The sequence below is a fragment of the Peromyscus californicus genome, unplaced genomic scaffold (assembly GCF_007827085.1).
Source record: "Peromyscus californicus insignis strain IS unplaced genomic scaffold, ASM782708v3 Scaffold_7__1_contigs__length_154581171, whole genome shotgun sequence".
NCBI classification, from domain to species: Eukaryota; Metazoa; Chordata; class Mammalia; order Rodentia; family Cricetidae; genus Peromyscus; species Peromyscus californicus.
In genome coordinates, this window is record NW_026294595.1 from 3,471,353 (window position 1) to 3,499,040 (window position 27,688).

Consider the following 27,688-nt stretch of genomic DNA (forward strand, 5'->3'; position numbering starts at 1 on the left):
TTCTATCGCTGGACACCATCAGCCTATTACTATCCAGCTACAAAACCCTACCAGATATATCACCCAAGCTCAGTACCCTCTCTCACTCCAGAGCCTAAGAGGACTTAAGCCTATCATTTCTGACCTTCTTAGGAAAAAGCTGCTCCGCCCAACCTCTTCACCTTTTAACAACCCCATACTTGCAGTTAAAAAGTCTAATAGAACCTACCGCCTGGTTCAAGACCTCTGGCTCATCAATTCTGCAGTGGTCCCTCTCCATCCTGTAGTGCCTAACCCTTATACTCTCCTGTCCACTGTCCCTTCAGGAACCTCTCACTTCTCAGTTCTAGACCTCAAGGATGCCTTCTTTTCTTTTCCTCTCAGTCCTCAGTCTCAAGATACCTTTGCTTTCACCTGGACTGACCCTGACACTCACCTGTCCACACAGCTGACCTGGACTGTTCTGCCACAGGGATTCAGAGACAGTCCACATCTATTTAGTCAGGCTCTGGCCTCTGACCTGCTTTCTCTGTCTCTCCCTGGCTGTAAACTAATACAGTATGTAGATGATATTTTACTCTGTAGCCCATCCTTACAGGTTAGCCAAACTAACACCTCTGCTCTCCTAAATTTCTTATCCAGCTGAGGTTACAGGGTATCTCCGTCTAAAGTTCAGCTGTCAACTCCCCAGGTCGCCTATTTGGGTCTAACCATTACTCCAACCCACAAGGCTATTTACTGTAGACAGAAAGCATCTAATCCAGCCTCTTACAGTCCCTTCTACTAAACAGGAGATTCTGTCTTTCCTAGGAATAGCTGGCTTCCTATGTCTTGGGTTCCATCTTTTTCTCTCCTTGCTTGCCCCTTATATGAGGCAGCTCAGGACTCGCCACATGAGCCCCTCCTCCATCCTGTCACTAAACCTTTCCAAAAGCTCCAGCAGGCTCTTCTTCAGGCCCCAGCGCTTCACCTTCCAGACTTAACCCGTCCCTTCTCCCTCTATGTAGCAGAGAAGGAGGAATTTGCCCTGGGAACTCTAGGGCATCAGCTGGGACCCTCCTTTGCACCTGTAGCCTATCTGTCAAAGAAGTTAGACCTTACCAGTCAGGGCTGGGCACCTTGCATCCGTGCCTTAGCAGCTGCTGAGCTCCTTATTCGGGAATCAAAGGAGCTAAGCTTTGGGTCACCCATTATTTTCTTTTCTCATCATAATCTGTTCCATCTCTTAACTTATAAAGGCTTACAAACTTTACCTCCTTCCCGGGTTCTTTCTCTCCAGGTGGCATGACTAGAGGATGCCACACTTACTTTCCGGACTTGTCCACCTCTTAATATTTCAAGCTTCCTCCCTCAACCTAATGCTGACTGTTCTCCTTCTCATTCCTGCACTGAAACCTTAGAGGAACTGTTACCTCACCCTTCACACATACAGGAGGGCACATTGCCTCAGGCTACTTATACCTGGTACACAGATGGCAGCTCCTTTTTATATGAAGGGACCCGTAAAGCGGGTTATGCCATAGTGTCAGATACTGAGATAATAGAAGCACAGGCATTATCCCCACACACCACTAACCAACAGGCTGAGCTGATAGCTCTCACCCGTGCCTTCCAATTGGCACAGGGACAATCTCTAAATGTTTACACAGACTCCAAATATGCTTTTTATATCCTCCTGTCCCATGCTGCCATTTGGAGGGAGCGTGGCCTTCAGCGCCGCCAAATAACTAACACCAAGTCCATCACAAAGCAGCCATCTCTCTGCCTCTGAAGGCGTCTGCCCCATTGCTAGAATGGCCACCACTTAGGCTCTTGGGAAGATTTTCAATGCCAGAAAACCAACAGCAAATCACACTCCACCCACAAGGAAGGAAGGGCTGAGCAGCTTCGGAGCTGGGCTAAAAGGCCAAGTACACTGTGCACCAGGCCAGGGCCAGGTCCGAAGAGGAACCAGTCCCAGACAGTCCTGAGTCTTACTAGGGCATTAAGTTTGAAGGCCCTCTGGGCTGGGTGGTGGTGGCAGCGCATACCTTTAATCCCAGCACTAGGGAGGTAGAGGCAGGTGGATCTCTATGAGTTCAAAGCCAGCCAGGTCTATAGAATGAGTTCCAGGTCATCCAGGACTACACAAAGAAACGCTATCTTGAAAAGAAAAAGGTTGAAGGCCGGAAGGGGTGGGGGAGCATGTAACCAAAATTACCCTCAAAAAGCTTACCAATGCCAATGGAATGCTAGGACAAGTCACTCAGTGCTTCAGTTGAGCACGTGGCAGAAGGACCTGACTTTCATCCAGAGCATTTTGCAAGGAAGAAGACACTGCTACCAAGAATGAGGTGCTGGGACTGGGAGGCTAAACTCGACCATCAGGAGCACAGGCGCTGTTCCAGGGACCCGGGTTAGATTCCCAGCATCCACAAGATGGCTCATACAACCATCTATAACTCCAGTTCAAGTGATCTAATGCCTCCTCAGGCACCAGGCATGCATGCGGTGCAGACATTTATGCAGGCGCCACACCCATGCACAGAGAGGAAATCAGAAACTGCAGGGTCATAGCCCGACCTAGGGCCTGTTGGAAGATGGAGTTTGGGTTTCGTGCTAATTGTAGTAGCTGACCCACCGTAGCATACCTCCATGGCAGATCCTACTCTCCGCATCCCACACACGCTCAATCATCTCATTTCTCAGTGACCCTAGCAGACAGGTGGCTGTTTTTCCAAAACAATATTGGAGACAAGAGAGTAAGTTCCTTAAGATCACAGGGCTTCCAGTAGGACCTGAACCCAGAGGTCTGGATGTTGCAAAGGTCTTAAGGCTGAGTGAGACTTAACACACAATCGTGTGAGGACAGGGCAACAACCTGGGACTTACCTTCAGAGCTAGCAATTGTCCAGGGACAGGGGAAGACAGGGGAAGGAGGAAGCGAGTTTCTAGCAGTGCCTACCCCAGGCCCATACAATGGTGTCTGGAGAGCTCAGACCTGTCAGGTTTCCTGTGTGGACCTGGGTAGGCAGCACTGACCGGAAGTCCCTACACAGGCAGGTCTGCACACATCTGCCTCCTCAGCCAGGCTCCACCTCTAATTCTTCAGAGTCTGAGCACTCACAGTTAAGGTCACAGCCTCCCCCTCAGGATGCTGTCTGTCTAAAAGGCAATGACAGCTTCCTGCATCCACTGTTTATCAGGAATGAAGCGGGACCAGGAGCAAGAACTCTACTGGAGATAAGAGGGAAGGAGAGCCTGGATCCATCTCCAACGTGGAAGGGCATAGATCAACCCCCAAAGGAGGTCCTGCTTGAGCATCCTAAGCCAGACAGGCATCCACTGCACCCCCAAACTTCCCTCCCAAAAGCCACCCACAAATTTAATGACATCCTTTGTAAAAAATGGCTGATGTGGAGCAGGTAAGACCCCAGGCTAGAAGAACAGGGACCAGTCAGGTATGGACTTTTGAGCTCACACAGACAGCTTGCCTCAGAGAATATGAGCACCTTCCAAACAAGCCACCCGCACTGACAGGATGGGTTCCTGGGACAGGGCTGGGTCTAACCAGAGCAAATGGACAGGCCTCTGTCACTATCTGTGAGCCTGTGGAAATGACATAGCTGAGCCCACACCCCTGAGGTTTTATGGGTATCTAAAAACACTCTCCTGGCTCTAAGCCACACCCTAAGCTCCTGCTCCCCATTCTGCCTACTCTCTAGAAACCTGGAGAGGGAACACTCCCCTATTGCTGTCAACAGCCCACTGTAAGCCTATCCTGAGGTGCAGAGGACAGCTGGAGTGATGGGGACTGGGGCTCCCAAAGGAAGGCTCTGTCTATTCTACAGACACTCAAATCCAGCACCCAATCCTCAGTCACCAAGGGGTGTGCCCGTCCTCAGCCCTCCCACCTAGCAGTGGGCCTGTCTGAGTGGAGGAAATGACCCCTTCCACACTGGGTAGGACTCAGGCTGGCACTTCCCCAGGGGACCCCCTCAGCTACCCAGGCTGCTTCCTTCTCTGGCAGAACCAGAATGCCTAGTGTGACGCCCCCCAGATGCCAGGTTTCCACTTCAGAAGTGGCCCCAGGCCCCAGAGAGGCTGAGCTTCACTGTCTACCAGCAGCACTGGCCCTCACTGTTCTCCAGCCCTGGAAGCCTGTGCTCCCTGTCCGCCCAGATGGCCAGGCCCGAAGCTACGCCCTCTGTGCTTCCTCCCCCTGCCCTGACCCAAAAAGCTTGCTCAGCTCCAGGTGGGCCCCAACCCAGCCCTCATGCCCTCTTCTCAGCCCCACCAAGGGCCCGGTCTCAGGTCTCCAGCTTCTTCCTCTCCATCCCGTGGTGATGGATGCAGGCTGGTCTACTACACCCACCAGGCCACCAGAGGAGGTGCCATATGGTCTCAGTGTGGGGTCACAGCACCTCCTCTTTTCTCAGGCTCGCCAGCCTGATCATCTGCAAATCCTGGTAAGGCTGGCACTGGCCTAGGTTCCAAGGGGAGGGGCCTCACTGCCTCTCTGCAGAGCCCAGGAAAGAGGACAGCTGAACCAGCCCTGTAGCTGATGCCCAGGTAGCACAGGTAGGAGTTGCAAGGGTCAGGGTCAGGGTCAGGGTCAGGGTCAGGGTCAGGGTCAGGCTTCGGAGGAAGGAAGGAGTCAGCTCATCCATGCTGGGTGGAAGGGCTGAGGGGTGGCACTTCACCTTTCTGGGCCTCCCAGAAGAGCCACAGAGAGCAGCGGATTGCAGCCTCAGGTGGGTTCCTTGAGAGGAGATCCCAATCCCAGAGCAGACCTAAGTTTGGGAGAGGTGGTAGCAACCCTGGAAAGAAGTAGAGGAACCCACCTGATCCACAGTCAGCACAGAGAGAACTGAGATGAAGAGAAATACTGGAGGACTGAGGGGAGGAGGGGCCACAGGCACTGAGCTAGAAGGCTACATAGGAGCGGACAGCAGAGAGAGCAGGGTGTACTCTGGGAGGAAAACAGTGCAAGGAAAGGGATGTACCGTACGGACGACGTAGGTAGGAGCCGGTGAAACATCGCGGGGACTGTGTGCAGAGCTGAGGCTGGAGCAAAGGGTGAGCTGGGGACTTGGGGGCAGGCCTGGATATGTGAAGGAGGAGGAGGCTCCCCTGGAGCCTGGCTTGAGGCTTAGATCTGTCAGATGGCTGGGCTACTTTGAATAAATTATAGGCCTCTCTGGTCCTCTCACTGCAAGTATGAAAGGGCTGGCTCTCCTAATGTAAGGCTGCGGGTGCAGGGCTGGGCCAGGGTGCCCGTTCAGGAGTACACTCCAGGGTCCCAGCATCACTAAATCTAAAGTTGGGGCGGCAGGAGAGAGGGAGATAGATCCAAGAATTCCTTTTTTCCCTTGGGTAGAGAAGGGCTGAACCTAGGTCTTGCAGATGCTGTGCCTAAGAGCTCTATGCATGGGCAAGAACTCCAGCCCATTATTTACCTTTTCTCCTAAAATTCAAACAGTCTGGCTATGCAGCACAAGGCGGCCTCAAATTTACAATCCTCCTGCCTCAACTTACTGCATACTTAAGATCGTAGGCAAAGCATGCACTCCAGCCACGACTTTTAAGCACTGGCCAGCCCAACACAGTCCACCCCAGGTCCTTTGCATATGCTGCCTCTACCAACTCATTAACAAGATGAAGCGTCTCTGGCTGCTGTGCTCTGACACCACACATTCAGGGGCCTTCCCTGACATCTTAGCCCAGGTCAGTTTGCTCCAGTCTCCCTGGGACATGCTTCTGCCCTGATTTATTTTCTTCAACTTTCCGGACCTCCTGAAACCCTCTTATCTGGGTGTTTCCTAATTGTTTCCCTCCAAACTTCAATAACGGTTGTGGCCTTGGTAATCCTACTCACAGCCATTTACCAGTGCAGACAGTGCTCAGTGTCTGATGAATGTGGTAAGGGGAGGGAGCTTGGCTCAAAGCTGCCATTCTCAAAGGACAGTTACAGCCCAGTGGCAAGTGACTTCGCCTCTCTTCTCAAGACTTGGGCTTTCTCCCAGGTGACATGTGGCTGCCCCGCAGGAGGGCTTATGTTCCCAAGGCAGCTTGGGGCTGGTCAGGCCAGGGAACATTCCTGATTCTTTGCAAGACTGATTGAAAGTCAGCCTCTAGTGAGTGAGTGAGTGAATGAATGAATGAATGAATGAATGAATGAATGCCTTTCCTTTACCATTTGCCTTTGATCAAGTGTCTGGGTCACAGCTCCTGCCTCCTGGCTGGCCTGGGCACTTTCAGGGCTCTTGAACAATAAGCGGCTGTGCTCAGTCCCACAAGGGAAGTGGGAGCCACTGAAGGTGCTGAAGCTGGGGGCAAGCTTCGCGGGAGCCTGGGGACCCCCCCCTCCCCCCCGCCGACCTCACAGCTGGCATCCTGAGGCCATGTAGGAGTTAAATGCAGCCTCTGCCTCCTTCACCCCCTCAAGTCCCCTTGAGAGTGAGAACAATGAAGCCCTGCCCCCACCCTGGGAACAGCATTTTGCCTGGAAATTCTACCAGGGGCAAGAGGAAGGGCTGGCCCTACCGTTTCAGTGCCTGCTCCAACAGGAAGGAGCGGAAAGTCTGGGGCCAAGGAAAACACGTTCAAGGTCACCCTGGAAACCAGCAAGTCCATGGCTGAGCCTTGTGCATCCCCAGAGGAATCTCTTCTGGTGATTAGGGGTCAACACACAAGGACATGAAGAGAGAATGGTTCAGGACCACCCACAGGCATGAGAGGAAGGGAAACTTGCCCAGCTTCTCTGCCAAACCTCCTGCGACAAGGAACTCACTGCCTTACAGGACCAGTCCCAGCCCTTCTCCCAGAGTTGTGCTCCACACCTAGAAACTGGAAAATGTTTTGGGGGTCTCCCCACCCTCCAACCAGAACGCAGGCTTGGGAGCTACCTAAGGTCCTCCCTCTTCCTAGCAAGAGGCTATTGTTGCAAGCTCCACAAGGAGCAGCCAGTGGTATGCTCCTACCCCACCTCAGGTCCCTCTTGACTACAATGCTGAGGCAGGGGGCTAACCTCTGGCTGGCCCTCTCTAAGAGCCCAGAAGACATAGGCAAGAGCCCTGACATGGACTCAGTGCCACTGAGTCTCTTCGCACCCTGCACCAGAGACATCCTGGGTCACAGAAGCCTCAGCCCCTGAACATCTTGGCCCCCTCTTCCCTACAGTCCTTGCCCCAGGAAGATAGAAGGTAATGCCAGGACTTTCTGGACCTGCTCCCTCCAACCTTAGCTTAGCGAGCCCCCTCATTGAGCCCACTTACATTGGCTCCTATGCATACACATCTCCCCTGTGCTCCCGACCTACAAGCTCTTCCAAGGTCCAGACAGGCCAGAAACTCAGCAGCCAGGACCATGGCCAGTGTACCCCCTTACCAGGTGAGGCACCCTGACAAAATCTTTGTCTTGTACCTCAGTCCTGGGGCTTTAAGATGGCTTGGGGTAAGTGTTAGAAACAGCAGGTGCCCAGCTCACCTTAAAGTCTGGGTTAGCCAGCTTGGAGACAGGACTCACTCTGTGGAATGAGGACTTCCTGAAGCTCGCAGAGACCCTGCCTCACCACCCAAGCACCAAGAGTACAGACATAAGGCCCTGTGCTGGGCTGGGCTAGATGCTTCAACAGCAGGAGATGGGCCCATGGATAATGCTGAAGGTCACACCTGTTGCCCTCTTAGGCTCCGTGTGGAGCTCCCAACAGAAATGATTCTACAGCCTTCTCTCCACCTCAGCACCTGTGTGCCTCACAAGGCAAGCTTTCTAAACCTCACGGCATAGCAGGGCCACGTGAGGCCTAGAACACAGTTTTGAGAGTCCCCCACCGATGCCCCAGGCTCCCCAAAAGTGGTTTGGAGTGAGGGCCCGGCAGGTCAGCTCAGGCTGGGAAGCTCCATGACTGGCTCCCTTTGTCCTGGTCTCTGGGTTCCCTGACTTGACCAGGTCCTGGGCTGATATCCCCTTACAGCGCGCAGATAGACACGGTGTCCCCTTACAAGCCTAGGGGACAGAGACTCACCCAAGGCAGCACTGCCAAGCTCGGCCGTGACTTGGCCTCCTCCTGTGCTGAACACAGCTGGCACAAGAGAGGTCAGACCTGCCAGAGGCTAAGGCCCAGAGGGGATGCCATGAGCAGGGTCACATGGCCCCACTTATGAACCCAATACAGTACTCAGGCTCTGCCAGGCAGTGTTCATTCACTGAGCCCTTACAAAGCCCTCGCAGGTAGACACAAGGACTCTCGGTCATAGGCACAGTGTTGGTGAGTGATAGAGACTTGGTCTCTACAACCTGCCCCCTGCTAGGGCCCCATGCTGTCCCAATAACGTTTATTATTTGTTCCCAGGTTGCTAAGATGCTGACTGACTACCAAGGGCAGAGACTGCATGCAAATCCAGCGTCTTTTAGCAACAAGGCTGAGGGCACCCAGATCTGGTCCTAGCCAGTAGCCAATGGACATCACCTGTCTCCACTTCTCACCTCTCCCAGCTCTCTACACTTCCCTGTCCCAGTCCTCATCAGTCAGCCTCTCCTGAAGTCTCCTGTGACCCAGGACACAAGCAAGGCTCCTAGATTCGACTCTTGCAACCAACCCCTAGCGCCCGGCTGTGTCTATAGGCCTCTCTCCATCTTCACAGACGTCACCCAGGGCCATGCAGCCACTGTGTCTAGCTCTGGAGAGTCCCACAGCCCTCAACTGTTCCCCCTACATCCTCTCTTGCATCTAGAGTCTATTCTGCATTCAGCAAGGAGAATGGGCAAGTGCAGAATACTCTTGCCAACCTCCCAGGCCTGCTGGGCCCCTTCTCTGACACACCTCTGTCAAGCGACCTGACTGACCCCCACTCACCCTTCTTTTCCACAAAGGCCACCCCTTCCTTTGCAAGCTCCCCACCCCATCCTCTCCTCCCAGGGCACACTCCTTTCCTCAGTGCGCTGTGCACTGAGACTCATCGAACACCTGTCTCTGCTAGCACAACGTGCTCTCCCTGAGGGTCAGGTTCCTGTCTGCCTGGTCCATCCTGGCAACCTCAGCTCCCAGTGTTGAGAGTCACATGGCCAATGTCAATTAGGAGGTGGGTGGGCCATCTCTTTCGAGTATACAGAAAAGCACTGGGTCCATGTGTTCACACATGTATGTGTTTTGGAGGCCCTCAGACATCAGATCTCCAGCCCTGGGCATCATGACCCTCCCAAGCTCTCAGCAAAACCAGGCCAGAGGCCCTGCACCTCCACCACAGCTCAGAAATTATTCATCTCCCCCTCTCATTCCATGATTCATAACCCATCAATACACTTCCCCATTATCTTTCACAAGAGTGCCGCCTTTCTGCCATTTAATAATGCATCTGGCTCACTGCTTGTCTCCCAGGAGAAATCGAAGGCTTGGCTCCCAGTCTATACAGGCCATGTGTCATTCAGGGGCACATTTCAGACCTGAACCTTGAACCTCACATTTGGGCTCCGCGGGCGGGAAGGCCCCACTGCTCTGGCCTCCCTCTTGCCTTCACCTACTGATAAGTCCTGGTGCCCATGGGTCTTTCAAGGCATGTTCTGAGGCAGTGGAGTTACACTCTGGCCCTTTTTGCACCCAGCCCCACATAAGTCAAGGGAGCGTGCCAGGTTCAGATGCAACTTACAGTCGCGGGACTGTCTCCTTCATCTTCCCAGAAACCTTCAGAAGCCAAAGGGACTGTGACCATTCCACAGACAGGGAAACGAGGCCTTGGTGACAGGCAGCTTCCCTCAGGCTGTACTGCAGCAGATGGTGGCTTCCGGGGAGTGGGGGTTGGGGGCTTACTGAAGGAGGGAGGAGAGGGTGGAAGTCGGTCTCCACACTGAGCTCTGCAGGCAGAGAGAGCCCAGAGAATGAGCGGCTGGCAGCCTGAGAGACGCAACCTCACCTCTGGTGGTATGTGGGCTAAGTCCCCGTCCCCTGACTCACTGGCTGGACTCGCACTTCTGTACCACAGACAGGCCTCCTCCCAGGACTGCCACATGACTGGATGAGGCGACATGTGGGAAGCTGCCGTGTAAACTGTCCAGTCCCAGTGCACATCTTTCTGCATGTCAGAACGTGGACTCAAGACATCGTTATGCAAAGACCTGCAAGGAAGTCCTGGCTGCTCCAGGTGACGTAAGGCCCAAAAGCTCAGACCCAGGCGGAAGATGAGACCCCTCCTCAGACCACAAGCAGCCTCCCACCTGACACCAGCCCCCTGCTCAGTATAGTCACCGCGAGTGGCCTGGGCCAGGCCCCCCTGCCAGCCACCAGGGCTGGTCCCCTCCCCCTCCTGCTCTGCAAAGTTTCTGCTTCTACTTTATAGTTTCCGTGGCAACCACCTTTCATTTTTATTGCTTTCCTCTCCTCTGTCACTTTGGCATCTTAGGATCCAGGGAGAAGGAGGGTGAGCGGGGCAGGAGGTCTGGCCAAGAGAAAGAGCACACAGCAAGATGCAGGGCTGGGGTGACCTCTGACCTGAGGGCAGTCCTTCAGAGGATCCTCAAAGGAGCTAACCGTTCCTCACTTCACTCTCACATCTCTAAGGGTTGTCAGGAGCCAGCACACAGTAGGTCCTCAGAAGAACCTGGTCCCAAGCCTGAGGATTCCTGTCCTTTTCAGTCAACACTAGCTGAAGTGAGTTTAGGGGGCTGAGGAACCTGGCGTGTTCTCTCTACTGTGTGGACTCTGGTGTTATTTGTAGTCCCTGAGTCAGGGCCATCCAGGAACAGCCCAGAGGCCTCCTTGACCCACACTCTCGCAGTGGCTCTCTTTCTCCACCTGCTGACTCCTGAGGCACTGATGTCGGCCTGCAGACAGCACAAGAGCAAGGCCCAGCCTCTCTCCAGCCCCACACACAAGCTACCTCCCCTAGCCCCCTCCCACTCACAGGCACATGCATACACTTATGCACACCCACACAGGTTTACACATGGATACACACACATGCACCCTAGCATTCATACTCAAATTCATACACATGTATAGGCATCCAGGACCCCATGGCTTCTCTAGAGCCTGATGTGTGCTCTCTTGGGAGGGAAGGCACTCTGGCACTCTAAGGCTCCCATGAGCAACAGCAGAGAATAGCCCAGCCATCAGGTAAGCATGCTGACAGGAACAGTGCCCTCCTCGCCTGGCCAGAGCATGGGGATGTCCTTGGCCTTCTCAGGCTGTCACCGTCTATTCCTTCCTCTTGGGTCTCCCATGCCCCACATCCACCAGAACAGGGCCCCTCTTCTTTCCCTATGGAGCTGATGATGCATCTCACCTTCACCGCCAGCCCAGACCTGCACATCCCTCCAATGGCTCACCTGCCCAGGCTCCTGCTAGGACAGGAGTGCCTGTTGACAACTCACAGGCACTGCCCAGGGCCAGTGTCTCAGTGTGAGGTTCCTATGCCGAAGGCTATCTCACCCCCACCCCCACCCCCACCCCCCAGCCAAGACCTACCATGTCAGGTGTTAGTGGGCCCAGAGAGAAGGGGTAAAACCCCAAACATGAGACCTAACGAAGTCAAGTCAGGCCCAGCCTGGCCAGTCACGGCCTCCACCCCACACTTCTGCCCCTACCTCCTCTTCTCATAGCTCAATGGTTCAGGATTCCCACAAATGCCATTGGGAAGCTGAGCTTTTAGCACCTACCCTGAGGTGTATGGGGGCAACTCCCAGGAACTGGTACTTGAAAACCCAAGCGAGTTCTACTGTGGTCTAGGAAGGGACACTGTGTGTGCACAAGTGGGCTCCAATACAGTCCCTGTCCCTAGAGAGCTGACAGTTTAATAACACACGTGGGCTCCCCCAGGGGCACGCAGGCAGGCGCTGAGGCCAAGGAAACAGAAGAGAAGAAGCAAGTATCAATGACCAACTGACATTCAGGGGTAATCCAGGGAGGCTTCCCAGAGGACTGGGATTCCCATAGGCAGTGGGTGTGGGGTATAAGGTGAGCCTAATGTGATTTCTTTTCTCTCTCTCTCTCTCTCTCTCTCTCTCTCTCTCTCTCTCTCTCTCTCTCTCTCTCTCTCTCTCTCTCTCTCTCTTTTTGGACAGGGTTTCATGTAGCCCAAGCTAGCTTCACTATGTAGCCGAGGAGAACCTTGAACCTCTGACCTTCCAACCTATAATTCTTTTTTTTTTTCAACCTCTAATTCTTGAGTCCTGTGATCACAGGTATACGACACTAAGTCTGATTTTATGCAGTGCTGGGGAGGGAAGTTGGAGCCCCACACATACTAGGCAATCACTCTAGTAACTGAACCACATCCCCAAGCTGGGACTGAGGTCAGCCGAAGCCTGCCGTTAACAACTCCCTTCCAGACTGTGTAGCAGGAATCTTAAAGGGTCTTATTAATAAAAAAAACCTGGAGCCAGGTATTGGGGTGAATGCTGGAAGATCAGGAAACAGAACCAGCCACAGCTACCTCACCTTGCCAATTCCTCAGCTGATCCTGTTTCCTTAGACTGGAAGCCTCTGAGTCCTCATTTGAATGGATCTCAGCTGACCTGTGCCGCTCAAAGCCTAAAAGCTTAACCAGCTCTAGTTCCTCGTCCTCACGCCTTAAATACTTTTCTGCTTCTGCCATCACTTCCTGGGATTAAAGGCTCTTGTTAGCATGCCTGGCTGTTTCCAGTGTGGCCTTGAACTCATAGAGATCCCAGCGGATCTCTGCCTCTGGAATGCTAGGATTAAAGGCGTGTGCTACCACTGCCTAACTTCTATGTTTAATATTATGGCTGTTCTGTTCTCTGATCCCAGATAAGTTTATTAGGGTGCACAATATTTTGGGGAACACAGTATCACCACAAGACTGTAGAGAGGGTTTGGGCCTAAGCATGCTAGCCTAGTCTCATTCGCTGGGTCCCTTAGGCACAGGAGCGCTAACTCTTCCAGAATGAGGCACTTTCAGGCCAGGTCCTGAGGCCACCTCTGTCACAGGCAGTAGCCCAGTGGTGCCACAGTGGGGTAGAGCCTGACAGGTCTTGAATTCCTACAGGAAAGAGTGTCTTTGAGTTACCTGTACAACCTACTCCAATGTTTCACACCACCCTGCCGTCAGCCAGGAAGTTCTTGCCCCTATCTAACCTACATCTCTCTTGCTGAAATGTATACCCACCTTGCTGTGGAGACAGGAATAACAAAGGCCAGAAGCTGAAATGCCTCACTGGTCGGTTGGAGAGCGGAGAAGGGGGCGGGGGTTCGGGAGTCAATGGGCAGACACAACCCCTGGCACTGAGGAGAATGGACAAGGCCCTCTTTGTGTGCATGATTAATTTATAGGCCTGGGGAGGGCCTCAGGAACGTCCCGCACGGGCCTCCGAGGCTTCCCTGACCCAGTTTAGAAGCTGTGTTTATTGTGTTGTTCATGTCAGACCTTCCTGGCGAGGTCTCTATTCCCAGCGTGCTCATGAATTTTCCGGGGGTTTAATCGTGCACAATCTGAGAACGATTTATTAAGAAGATTAAAACCCCCAAATATGCTTCTGCATGGTCTACGAAACGTGGCAAATTGATCGTCCGCCACAGGCAGACTTCCTCCGGCAGAAAGATTCCTCGGCAGAGCTGTGGGAACTCCACAACCAGGAAGGAGGGAGAGGTGTGGGGTGTGGGCCCCCTGGCAGAGTCTAGAGCAACAGTGTGGGGAAGGTACATTAAAGATGGCAGGCTGAGGACGCAGTCTACTTGGTATCGCGATTGCTTGCCTGGCATGCACCAGACACCGGTCCGTCCTCAGCACCAAATAAACCAAGAGGCATCTTCAACCACACAAAGTTTGAGGCCAGCCTGGGCTTCATGAGACCCTCGTTCAAAAAGCAAAACAAAAAAGAGCTCCAGAACCCTAGAGTGTGAGCAGAGCCCAGAGCCAGGCCCTGGGTTCAAAGATCTCACAGTCACTGTGCCCAAAGTGTTTCTGCTCCATGCAGCTCCCTGGGCCACTCACCCCTGCGACCAGAGTGGAGCTTTTAATGTCCCATTCTGAACCCTTCTTTCCCCACCCCGACCCTGAGGGCTCTGGAGGAGACCAGGGCTAGGTCCCCCTACCAGGAGGACTTTTCATTCCCACCCTTCCTGGGATGTGGTCCAGGGTAGGCCTCACTAGAGCAAAGCTGAGTAGACACAAGAGGAAGGAGACATGAGGGCCCAGCCCCAGTCCTTGGAGGCTTGGGGAAGATGGCTCCTGGGGATCTGAGCTGACTTCAGAGGCCAACTGCACGGGCCCCAGCCTCAGTGCCCATCTGAACTCTCAGGCCTGTCCTTGCCTCTTGCCTCTCCTGACCCCCCTCCCATTTAGGAAGCCACCAGGAACACGGTCTGTTTATCACAGATAATGAATGTAGCTAAGTTGTGGGGAACCTTCCTCTGAGCCAGGCCCTGGGCTGGGCCCTAGTGCCTGTCTCCACTCACATGCACAGCACTGCATGCCACGTGCTGTTTCCACCCAGACTTTGCTAAACCTCCCTTGCATAACTGATGTACACAGGCCAGGAAACAGAGAATGGCAGAGCTGGGGTTCAAATCCAGAGTCTACCCCAGCACCTAAGTCTGAGCCTCTGGCCCTTCCACCTCAGTCCTTAGCTGGGATGCCTGTCTCCATGACGACTCTTGGTGGGCTCAGATCCACTCTCCAAATTCCTCAGCTAGCCTCCAGCCTCAGTCTCTCCTGTTGTTTTTCAACACCAACCAGCAGGTCTGACCTTGAACGCAAACTGACCTCCCAAAAGCCTAGTCCCCAGGCTGCCAGCCTGGGCCCACATGGGCCCCACTCCCCTCTGTGCTATCTCTATGGTCTTCTCTGGAGCCACATGCGCTCTGGGCTCTAGTCCCTTTGTTAAATATGCGTATTTTCCCTGTGTTTCTTATTTCCAAATTCTCCGGATCCAGATCTAATGCCATCTCCACAAAGCCTTCCCAGGCTAGCAAATCAAGTCACTGCAGGACAGGGGGCCTCTCCCCGGTCTCACCGTCCTCACTGCAGCCTCATGCTCCACCCCACCCCCACCCCATCAGCTCCTTAAAGACAAGGTTGTCAGTGAGCAACCTTGTTGTCGGTGAGCAAGGTGCAGGGAGCAAGCTTACTTGCCCGCTGTGGTCTCCCTGACAGTAAGGGTGACCAGAGCAGCCTGTGCCAGCCTGTGGATACACTTCCCTGGTCACAGTGAGAATCCTTCATCTTTAACCCTGCTGTGGACCACTTCAGCCCCTGATAAGGCCTACGGACCTCTTTAAACCTATTTAAAATGCAGAAGATATGGATCTCTGTGAGTTGCAGGTCAGCTGCATCTACAGAGTGAGTTCCAGGACAACCAGGACTGTTTCACAGAGAAACCCTGTCTAGAAAAACCAGAAAAAAAAAAAAATTGTAAGATGAAACATGGGGACTGGGGACTGTGGGGATGGTTCTGTGGGTATAAATATCAAGACTGAGAACTGAGTTCTGACCCCCAGAAGCCATGTCAAAGCGGGATGCAGCAATGTGAGCACACCCTTCTGGAGTCCCACCACCTCCACAAAGGGTTGGGAGAAGAAATGGAGAATGCCCAGAACTCCCCAGCCTCCAAGTCTGCAGCCAAGAGACCCTGAAATGTGCTTATCAAGTTAGTCAAGAAGGAAAGGTGAGAACCCATACCCATAGGTATCCTCTGATCCCCACACAGGCTGGGGCACATGGGCACCCATACCACCCCCACATGAACAAACACAAAAAAGCACACATTCACACCACTCACACCACACACACACACGCACACACACACACACACACACACACACACATGCATGCTGGACTAGAAAGGAAAACAATGGCACTAAACCGTGCTTATCAAGTACTTTCTAGAACACTGTAGTGATGTGTGCCCTTTTTTATTTGTGCCTGAAATCCTGATCTAGAGCTAATAAGGACTGTCATTTTGAGGTGTGGTAAGCAAAAACAGTATTATTTAAGTTATCCACAACTACACTATGACACAGAGGTGGTGATTTCTATAAAATCACTGTATGGAGAATGCTAGGGCGGCTTATCGCCTACAACGATAATTGAAGGGATTGCCGTGTATAATTGTAATTAGAGGTTAGGGGGATGAAGGCGGGGTAGGAATTCTTTTTCCTGCTCCAGGGCTTAGCGCTCTGGAGTTCATGTAGACTCCCAGGGACCCAGGACTCGGGGTGAGAGCCCTGAGGTGGCACGTGGAGCGGGATGGACTTGTCCTGGGCCAGATTCTGGCTGTGTGGACGGGAAGCCTCAGTCTCCACATGGCAGTTCCGGCACCAGCACCCAAGCCTGTGCTCATGGTATGGCTGCTCCAGCGGCTGCCAAAGCCCCTCAGTGACTCTGGCTTGGCCGAAGCTCTGCCTGGACAGCCCCTGCCACTCCTCAGGGAACTTGTTTTATGTCCCAAAAGAACAAGGCTGACAGAGGATAAACTGCCAAGGAAGACTGGAGTGGGCTCCGACTGTCTGCACGGCGCCCGCCCAGCCGTCCCCACATCCCCACTGCTGTCTGCCCTGTGGAGAGAGGAACACACCATCAATTACCCAGGGAGAAAGGGCGCCATGAAGACATGCCCAAGCACCGCACAGAGAGCATGTCCCTGCCCCCGTCCCCCCTCCCCCAGGCTCTCCTCCTCTTTGGTGACAGTAGGGTCACCTTCCAATGGGAGAGGCGGGGCTTGCCCATGTCTCTCAGGAGATGCTCTTTACAGGCAGCCTTCTCCAAGGAAGGCGTGTCTACAGGTCCCTTCCCCTTCACTGGACACACCTTGAGTCTGTTCTGAACCCTGTGAGCTGTACTAGGGATGCATCTCTAGCTCTACCCACACCCCACAGCCCACTCAGTCATCACTTCAGGCCCAGGTAATCATGTTGCCTTCAGAACACCTCCACAAAAGCTGCCTAATGTAAATCTGTCTCAAGCAACCCTCCTACCAGGCCTAAGCAGGAGGCTACAATTGTTACATTTTTCAGATACAGGAGGACTGGAGTGGGTATGTGACTGGCCTAAGGAGGTACAGCTGACCACAGACAGAGTCAGGGTCGAGGCCTTTTGTCTGACTTCAACCACAGGCAGCTAGAGTGTCCAAAGAAAGCACCAGTCCCTCTACACAGTCCCACCACGGGTCTCCTTGGAACCTAGAGACCTGGGTCTGCATCTCTCTACTTCCAACCTGCCCCAGTCCTGCCTGCTCCAGAAAGGTCTCCCTGCCCTGCCCTTAACCCTCACAACTCGGCCTCCCAGAGCTTCCTAACCCTCAGCAGAAGGCGGGACAATCACCAGCCCCCCACCCCCCACCCCCACCCCGTGAATCTTCACCTCATCATCTTACCCACGGCCAGGTCCAGGCACCCTACAGGTGCTTTTTCAAGCCTAAAGGATGTCCCTGCTGGCAGGTGAATGGGTGGCTCCGCAGCTGGATGCACTCCACCTCACACTGGGTCTTGAACAGGAAGGGGTCCACCTGGACTAGACCACCTGATGCCCAAGTGGGCCCAGGAATGGCATTGTAGATGTCGCCAGCACCAGGAACATCTCTAATCCAAAGTCTTAAGCCAGCTGGAGCTCCCCTGCCACGGAGGTCTCAAGAAGAGCACAGAAGGGACAAGCTAGAGGCCAGGAAGATGGCTCAGTGGGTAAAAGCACTTGGTGCCAACCAGGCCTGACAACCTGAGTTTGAGCCCCAGAACCCACACGATCCTTGGAACCTACATGGTAGAAGGAAAGAGTCAACTCCTGTAAGTTGTTCTCTGATCTCCACACGTATGCCATGGCATGCACACATGTATGTGCACACACAAAATAAAATTAAAAAAAATTAATGGGTGGGGGTGGGCTCAAGATCAAGTTGCAAGAGCCGCTACTCTAGACACACTGATTAAGATCAGGGCCATTCCCGATGACTTCCCCACATGACCACTCTCCTAGCAATGTGCTTCCTCCAGACAGTGGGACACTGGTACTAATGAGACCCAGAAAGAAGATCCCTGAAACACTAGGACGCTCAGGACCCCTCATCAACCTCAGGAAGAGGCCACTGACACAGGCAGCGGGAGTGAGTTTCATGTTCTCTCTGGAAGAGAGTTGGAGACCGGAAGAGATCTCCAAAATGTCTTCCTGAGTAAAAGGTGCAATTTGCATGAAGTTAAAATGATTATCCAATAGAAACTTTAAGAGTCATAGGTATCTTACGGTTTTATGTGTCTGTGAACTTGAGGCTGCATGAAGAAAAGCACTCTCCAAGGCCCCTCCCATGGATGCGTTCCACTTCCAGGCCCCACCACCCAAGTCCTCTCCAGGCCCGGATAAGCCGCGCTCGAGAGTGAAGCCAGAGAACTCTCACCCAGAACCCACAGGACCTCAGCCTCAACAGAAAGCAAATAGGCAAAACATTAAAAACCACAGAAGAAGGTCAAGTAAAATCCATAAAATGTGTATCTTGAAGAGGTGGACACTTGGTTCAGGCATGTGACCCCAACCCTCACAAGGCTGGGGTAGGAGGATCATTATTAATTATTAGTTCGAGGTCTGGGCTACACAGTGAGACCCTGTCTCAAAAACATCAAGGAGAGAGAAGAAACAAGTCAATTAGAAGTTCATGAATCCTCATGCTATCCCTCAGGTAAACTCTCACAACGTGTGTAGATGTGTAAGGATGCCTGTGTGCTCCTGTGTGTGGTGGCAGGGGATAAGAGTGACTAATATCCAGGTCACTAATATTAGGGTCACTCCTAAGGATGCATGGAGTCCATACACAGCAAGGCAAAATGCACACTGGATTTCAGGACATATGCCATGATCTCCTGGCTGGACAGACCTCGGGACAGAATTAAACTCGAGACAGACTTGGTTTCTAGTTCACAATGTTTATTTTTCCAGTTCTGAGGGTTAAGTGCAGGGCTCTGTGCCTGTTAGACAAGAGCGCTACCAGTGCCTACACCCCAGCCCAGCCTGCAATGTTTGCTTTGATTTTAAATAAATAAGTCATGGATTATGCTATTTTTATATACCAGAAACCAGACTATGTTGGGGATGCTGAGGGTGGGTGAGGCTATGCATGGGGAGGGGCAGCAAAGAACTCTCTTCATTTTCTTTGCTCATTTTTCTTGGGGACCTAAAACTGCTATAAAAAGTAAAATTTAAGCTATACAGAGAAACCCTGTCTCGAAAAACCAAAAAAAAAAAAAAAAAAAAAAAAAAAGTAAAATCTACTAAAAGAAAACAACTGAAAATCTTTAGAAATTAAAAACACAAGACAACATCATCCCCAAAGTCAGCGCTGCTGGGTTGAGTCTCCAGGGGCGGGATTTAGCATTCTTTGGCAAGCCCCAAATTCCAGCCTGATTCAAGCTTGGAGAGGAACAGGAAATTGGAACCTTATCCCAAAGCTGGGTCTCCCTGGAAAGCTGTGTTTGGGGTATTTCCGGTTTTGTCCAACCAGAATGTCTCACACTTTCATATGAAGCTGTTCCGATGTCGTTCAGAAGCCCTCTCCCCTGAAGCACAGCCTGTCTCAGGAGACTGTGTCCCATTTACGGATCTCTGCAGCCTATGGAACCAGCCAGCGCCTGGCACAAGGCAGGAGCTCATTAAACATGTACAGAGCCAAGGGGTGCCCTTCAACTCACAGTAGTATTTCTCAAAGCCCCTGAAGCCCTGTCTAGACATCTCGCTGGGGCCACTCATCTGGTCTTGAATTATAATTCCCTATGCCCATGTTCACAGCTCCTGAGCCTACATCCTGATAGGGGCCACCAGTCTCAGCCCACTTGGCTCAGAAACAGAGATGAACCGGAAAGGGAAGATCGGAACTATAAAGCATCTCACACACACACACACACACACACACACACACACACACACACAGCCACTATAGCCCCCATTGGCCATCGGACTGGCCAGGCATCCCATTTAAGAGAAGCTGCCAGATTTGAACGTCAAGGCCTTCTTACCGCTGTCACGTAGATAAGTAATTCTCCTTCAGGACTAACCGACAGGGTCAGACAGTGATGACAGGTGTAGTAATCCAGCACTTGGGAGGGTGCGGAGGATTTTGAGCTGGAGGCAAGCCTGGACCATACAACAAAAACCCTGCCTCGAAAATGAATCAAGTCTGGAGAACTGGCTCAGTGGTTAAGAGCACTGGCTGCTTTAGAAGACCTAAGTTCAACTCCCGGCACCCCATGGCAGCCCACAGCATCTGTCAAGTCTGCTCCAGAGGAGCTGACGCCCTCTTCTGGCCTCTGTAGGCACCGGGTGCACCCGTGCTGTGCAGACACACATGCAGGTAAAATGCCCACATACAGAAAATTAAACATTTTTTTTTTTTTTTTTTTTTTTTTTTTTTGGTTTTTCGAGACAGGGTTTCTCTGTGTAGCTTTGCACCTCTCCTGGAACTCACTTGGTAGCCCAGGCTGGCCTTGAACTCACAGAGATCCGCCTGGCTCTGCCTCCCGAGTGCTGGGATTAAAGGCGTGCGCCACCACCGCCCGGCGAAAATTAAACATTTTTAAAAAATTTTTTTAGACAGGGTTTCTCTGTGTAGCCCTGGCTGTCCTGGAACTCACTCTGTAGAACTGCCTCTGTCTCCCGAGTGCTGAGATTAAAGGAGTGTGCCACCACCACCTGGCTTTTTTTTTCTTCTTTTAATAAATAAAAATAAACAGAGCTGGGTGTGTGATAGAAACACTTGCCCAGCATGGGTGAAGCCTTGGGTTCCATTCCCAATCGGATGAGCAGAGAGAACAAACACCCACTATATAGGCCCCATCACACAGGGCCACAGGCCCCATCACACAGGACTACAGGCCTGATTTAGCCCAGACCCTGGATGAGGTAGTCTACGGGATGATAGCTCAGAATCCTGAGCAGACACCATTTAATTGGAGTGTGTGAGGGGAGGGAGGTGCCTCTGGCTTGACAATCAGGAGTTGGCCTTGGGCATGCCCAGCTATTACCATCTGCAAAATAGGGCTGAGAACTGCTAGCCACCCACCTAGCAAGGACCACACAAAGCTCAAGTTAAACAGACAGGATCCGGGCAGGAAACTATTACCCTAACACCAATACCTTTTATGAGACAGTCTCCTTGTGTAGGCCTGGCTGGTCTGGAACTTGCTATGTAGACCAAGCTGATCTTAAACTGGGATTAAAGGCATGTGTCACTTAAAATAGCCTTGACCTTGAACATTCCACCCTCCCAAGACAGACACTGGTGCCTGGGGCAGGGTGGTCAGACCCTCTGATACTCCGCACTCTCCAGGTTTGGACACTCCAGGTCCTGTGTCCTGGGAACCCCTCCCTCCTGGCCTGGTCACCCTAGCCAAGGGGCTGGCCTTTCTGAAGGTGAACTCACCTGACAGATGTTTACCGAGAATCGTGGACAGGTAGAAAGTCAGGCGGAGAGGGGCCTCTAGAGCTTCCATCCCAGCGGGAATACAGAAACAAGCCGTGAGAAGCCAGAGCAGCTACTGTGCACCGAAGGGTCCTGGTGTGGGCCATGGAACTCTGAGCTACTCTGTGGCTGTGGTGGGGAGGCTGGCTCAATCTACCCCAACTCTGCCTCTCTATTCCTTTCCTTAAGGAGAGGAAAATGTTTTAAAGTAATAAATGGTTTTCTTACCATCCTGTGTTCATACAGATGAAACTCATTTTGGACTTCAATCAGGAAAAGTAACTAAACCTGAAGTATATTTAAGAGAGAAATGGCATGTACGAAATAGTGTGCTGGATGGAGATATATATACATGTATATATATATACATACATATACATATATATGTATATATATTTGCATGGGGATTTGGTTAGTGTTTTGTAAATAAAGAAAAAATCCCTAGGCAAATATAAATATAGACATTTGTGTGTGTGTGTGTGTGTGTGTGTGTGTGTGTGTTTATGTGTGCAAGTTACAAGGGAAAAATCATGCAGAGAGTTTCATGCAGAGACTAAATGCAGAAGGGCCACTGTCTTTTTATTTATTTTATTTTTTTCTTAGTTTGTTTGTTTTTCAAACAGGGTCTCTGAAGCCTGTGCTTGCCTGAAACTCCCCATGTAGCTTAGGCTGGCCTGAAACTCCCCATGTAGCTTAGGCTAGCCTCCAACTAATGATTCTCCTGCTTTAGCCTCCCAAATATTAGGGTTACAGGAGTATACCTGTCCCTGGCTGGTTCGATTCTTATTGACTCATGGTCAGGGTGCCTCCCCAAAAAGACTGCTGTCGAACATGATGTGGCAGACAGGGGTCCAGGAAAAGGGATAAGGAAGGGAGACAAGGTTGAGGACCCCATAACCCTGCTTACTAAGAGTTAACTCCCAAGCCCTGGTGAAGCAGGGCTGTTCTCACCCCTAGAAAACCCCTAAAAACCAAAGTCAGCAGAAGTCAGTGGCCCTGGGAAGCATTTTCCTCGTCCACTCCCTTCACAACCCATGGGACTGTCACTCTTCCCGATCAAAATGACCTCTTCTCTGGGGTCAAGTAACCATTTGGTGTCCCTCCTGGGGTTTGGGGTTGGGGAGCGGTGATGTTTTAAAGCCATTAACAACTGACATCTGTTAATTCTTACTTGTCTGCTTCTGTTTTGCTTTCATTCACATTGCTTTATACGCCCGGCCCTGCCCGGAGAAGGGAAAATCTCACCTCCCAGCAGAGAGGTAAGCTGGGATAGATGTTAATATTCTCACCCGCCCCTTGAAAACCAGTTCGTATGCTGACCTGCCCCTTGGCGCCACCCTGCGTCCTGAGTAAAGCCTCATTTTGGAGAAAGGCCCGCCTCCTTCCTCTCTTCTTCTTTTCCTCCCACGAGGTGTGCACCCTCGACTCCTCTCTCTTCTCTCCCTCTTTTCTATCTTCTCTCCATCTCTCTATTATAATAAACCATTTCCTCATGGATGCAGCGCCTGGGTTGTGCATCTGCAGGGCATGCTAGCATGTTTCCCTGTATGCGCGATACCCTCAGGGTCCCTGTGCAATATATTATAGCATTGGTGCTAGTGACGCATTGGTGCTAGTGACTCAGCAGAGGCCCTCCTGGCGCATTTCCCCTGCCCACCGGCAGTCTGAGACACACTAGGAGCCCTGGAACCTTCAACACTCACTTCATCCAACACCGGCATAATCGGTAAGCCCCCCTCCCCCTTCGGTAAGCCTCCCTTTTGGCCATTTTCCCACAACTGAGGATTCGCTCGTCTCTCAATTGTGGTGCCGGCGCCACATGTCTTTCTTTGGGCTTTAAGCCCTTGGGCCCCTGTCCCTATGTGACAGCATATGGAGACGGCCTGTTGCCACTCGATTCTACGGCCCACAGCCTTGGTTACAACGGTCCATTGGCTGTCTTGTGCCTTTCGTTGGCCCTCGCTGACCCTCTGAGACGCTGGAGGTCAGTCTGCTGGGCCTTATACCTCACCGTGGGAAATGAGCCTCGGTCCCCCACCCCCACCACTGCTGGGACCCATGGCTTGGTGTGGTTCCCCTGCTGCAGCTGCTCTAACCATGCTGCAGCCCAGAGGGTCCCTCTTTCCCGCCCGGCTGCACTGCTACTCTGTTTCCTGATCCCCTTCACAGCACAGCCTCCAAGCTCCAATGCATTAACTGTAAAAGTTTCCCAAAAAAACTTTTCTCTGCCTTTCTTTCACAAAGTCTAGTTCCTATGTGCGAATGGAAATGTATGATTAATATGGCCATCTATATTTCCTTCTGATTGACTTTTAAATGCTTCGATTTATCTGTTCCTTATCTGCTCAGTTTATTTTGGGGGGAAAAAAATGACATGAACACGTGGTCAGGTGCCATATTTGATGGGGCAATCACGAGATCAAGGCACCATCTTTTTTTTTTTTTTTTTTTTTTTGGTTTTTCGAGACAGGGTTTCTCTGTGTAGCTTTGCACCTCTCCTGGAACTCGCTTTGGAGACCAGGCTGGCCTCGAATTCACAGAGATCCGCCTGCCTCTGCCTCCCAAGTGCTGGGATTAAAGGCGTGCGCCACCACCGCCATCTTAAATAAGGTCAAAACAGGTCATATGACCTCACCACCATCTTGACTAAGGGCAGCAAAAGGTCACTTCCTGACTCAGTTGTGGACAGGGGCATCACACTCCTATGCTGGGATAATGTAGCAATAATAATGCTTAAGAGATTTTAAATCTTTTTTAAATGCCATGTACTTTATTTTTGATATTGCAAGAAGACATTTGAGAGATCTTGAACCTTTCCTTGGGAGCAGATTTTAGGTCTCTTGATAAATGATTCAGGATATAAATACCAGTTACACATATTTTGTAACACAAATCTGTGATTCCGCTAGAGCTCAAGGGTGTGAGTCTACTTCTGCTGTCTTGCAGATACTCATTGTCTGCTCTTCTACGATATGGATTTCAGTACTGACTAATAATACTAAGTTATCTAAACTTTTATCTCCTTTTATAAAATAAAAACTCATATAAGCCTCAGAGGTCAAAAGAAGCCATTGGATCCACTTCACAGAGGTCAAAGGAGCTCCAGATAAATGAGTTTCCTCACACGTCTATTCCTAAGGATGGTATTTCTCTCCCTCCTGGTATCCCTTTCCCAATCATTAAGATTATGGGCCAAGAGGTTCCAAATAAATTCATAAAATTGTAACTCTTGTTTGTAAAATTTTAACTTTTTTTTTTTTTTTTTTTTTGTTTTTTGAGACAGGGTTTCTCTGTGTAGCTGTGCACCTTTCCTGGAGCTCACTCTGTAGCCTAGGCTGGCCTTGAACTCACAGAGATCCACCTGGCTCTGCCTCCTGAGTGCTAGGATTAAAGGCATGAGCCACCACCACCCGGCAAAATTTTAACTCTTATCTCTCGTCTATGTCTGTTTCAGCGGGCTTCCATCTGGCTGACTGACATATCCAGGCATTGGCTACTGACTTAAACCTGTGAGACATGACCTGATGAAGGCCAATGCAGATCAGTCTAGCCAAACATAATTATTCCCTTTCTCTATGGCTAGGTCAGATGATCACATGCCTGGGTCCTGACCACCTGTGCCCCATTTCAGCTTGAAGCAGCTATGGAGAATATGTCGTCCTGTGCTCCCTGTTCCCAGGACAGGCTGGAGGGCTAGGTTAGGGATGCAGGCCCTGGCATAGAGTCCACCAAGAGGGTCTTTTTCTTTTTTTCAGAGTTGGGCCATACCTAACTTTCAAGCCCCTTTTCTCGTTTCCTCTGTTTCTTCTTTGCCCTCTCAGGAGACAGCTTAAGAAATAATTATTTCTGTGTAAGTCATTCAGGATTCTAGTCTGGCTGTACTCAGGAATCAGAACTACAACTACAGGGCATTAAAAATGGTGGTGGATTCAGATATCACTGCCAATGGCTTAGAGAATGTCTCTCCTTGCTCAGGATCTATTTAGGCCTAAGAACGTAGGCCTCCCTGTCCTTGCTGACTTCATTGGGCTGTGACATATATATATGCTCTCAAAGTTACATATATACATTTAATAGATTTTGTTCCCCCAGTCCTCAAATACCTGTAGAGATCTGAGAATATGGCATTTAATACAAAAGCTTTTTGACAGAGAGACATGTCAGCTCCTGGCAGCATCCTGTATCCCCTCCAAGAAGATGGACAGCCACAGAAGAACTTCCACCCAGAAGCTCACGGCAAGGCCGGCCATGCAGTGAGAAGCTGACATCCTGTCCAGACTGTGAATAAGAGGAACAATGGGGGTCGATTGTCCTCTCTGCCAAGACAGGTAAGATGACCTCCCCAAATTTCTACTCCACAGGAAAAAAATCTGTCAGATCTTCTGGGCTTATCAGCTGAACAAGTGCTGCCTTTGGGACTTCCGTCCCTCAGTGACCACAGAGAGACTTGGGATTGCTGCCTAGGTAGCTGGAAAGCTGTCTGTCTCACTTCTTCTTAAATTTATCCTTTTCAGATCTGACAATGTTTGATGACTAGGGTATCAGTTTAACAGCCCCAATCCCAAGATTATATATATATATATATATATATATATATATATATATATATATATATATGCTCTCAAATTACAGACAGGTATGCCTCATTCACAGACTTCATGGTACAGGATAGACTGATTTCAGATATAACTCCAGAGGTACAAAGTTTTAATTCTGATAAATACAGCTTTGATAAACTGATAGAACATTGACTACAAAGAGTTCTTAAGAGTCCTTAAATGGATTTTTAACCCTTTTGCTATGATAAAAATCTATTCCAGCTGTCTTACAGATATCTACAGGCTCCTGGGAAAAGTTCTGCTACTATATCAAGAATCTGGTCTGATGAGAACTAGCAATCTCCAGAGCCTGTTTTGACCTCGCCCATTTTCAAGCAGATTTTGCAGTTTCCCTCCTCCTGCCTGGGCCAAGGGGCTCCCCAGACATGCCAGCCCCTGCACCAGCTGGCGCCAGCTCCAAGGACACCAACTGGGATGGATGCACACCACCTCCAGAGAAATGACAGATGTGATGGCTCCTGAACTCCTGAAGAACATGTCATCCCTCACTTCACTGCCGGTGCCACCTCTCCAGGCTCAGGCAGGCACCTGCCCAGCAACGCCTGATTTTCCAAGATGCCCCAATAAAGGGCGTATTCGCTCTCATGTCTCACTTGTTCACCCTTGCCTCTTCTGTACACCAGGGCACTTCTCCGTCCATTCTTTCTGGCAGTTGTCACTCTTCCCGTGGCTAGCCCAGCTCATGAGGCCAATGATAACAATCTATTTTTTCTCCTAGCGACCTCACGGAACAGATATCCCCGTGCCTGAGATCTCCATACCTGAGAGCTCCACAATGACAGCCAACTGTGCTTCTTCACTCCTGCCTCCCACCATGCGTGACCCCGGCTTCCCCTCCCCACTTTGCCCCTTGTCAGCTTGAAGCAGTGTCGGGAATTCAGCATCCTTGTTCCTCCACTCGCTATCCATAACTCAACTTTTTATAGTAATCAAAACAGAAGAATGTTAGTATTCTGACCTGCCCCTTGGCGCCGCCCTGCATCCTGACATAAAAACCTCATTTCGGGGTCCCTCCCCTTCCTCCCTCTCTTCTGCTTTTCCTCCCACGAGGTGTGCACTCCTTGACTCCCCTCTCTCTTCTCTCCCTCTTTCCTGTCTTCTCTTCATCTCTCTATTACAATAAACCATTTCTGCACGGATGCAGCGCCTGGGTATTAATGTCCATCAGCCACCCCGCCACCATGCCCACATGGTGTAGGTCGCCTGCCAGCCTGCCACTGCATCTGCCCCACATGCCAGCATGTTTCCCTGCATATTTGGGATATCCTGGGGTCCCCCATGTAAATTCATAACAGTGGAGGCCCCAACTGTAAGCAGAAGGGACACTGAGCACGGGGCCCAGACCATCTGACAATGCCCACATGGCTTTCCTTCCACATGTGAGCCTGGAAAGGCAGAGCTCAGCCTTGTGGAAGGTGGTAGGACCCAATAACCATTTGCTTCAAGCCACCACCGCCGCCGCCACCACCACCACCACCACCACCACCACCACCGCCATTGTGGAGGTACCTACCCTGTGCCTAGGAGGTGGCCCTCCTCATCAGGTCAGGCACTATGCAGGCTCAGCTTAATCAGTCAGACTATAAATCATACAGAGTCCATAAGGAAAGTTCTCGCAGAAAGAACCCAAAGGGTGAGTAAGAAATGTAAACAGCCATGTTCTTCTGGCTGTGGGCAGGAGCTGGATTGAGAGGACCTGTACTTCCGCTGACCCCGCTGGCTTT

At 51.3% G+C, this 27,688-nt stretch overlaps 1 protein-coding gene and 1 long non-coding RNA gene across 8 annotated transcripts in view; one reads left to right on the plus strand and one right to left on the minus strand.

Annotated features, from left to right (window-relative positions):
• The window catches only part of Dab2ip (DAB2 interacting protein), a 182,083-nt gene that overhangs the window by 112,034 nt on the left and 42,361 nt on the right, over positions 1-27,688 (minus strand). The window lies entirely within an intron of this gene.
• LOC128102289 (uncharacterized) lies at positions 21,936-27,104 on the plus strand. Its single transcript, XR_008215376.1, has 3 exons — positions 21,936-23,071; positions 25,497-25,673; positions 26,166-27,104. It is a non-coding gene; the product is annotated as an uncharacterized LOC128102289 (long non-coding RNA).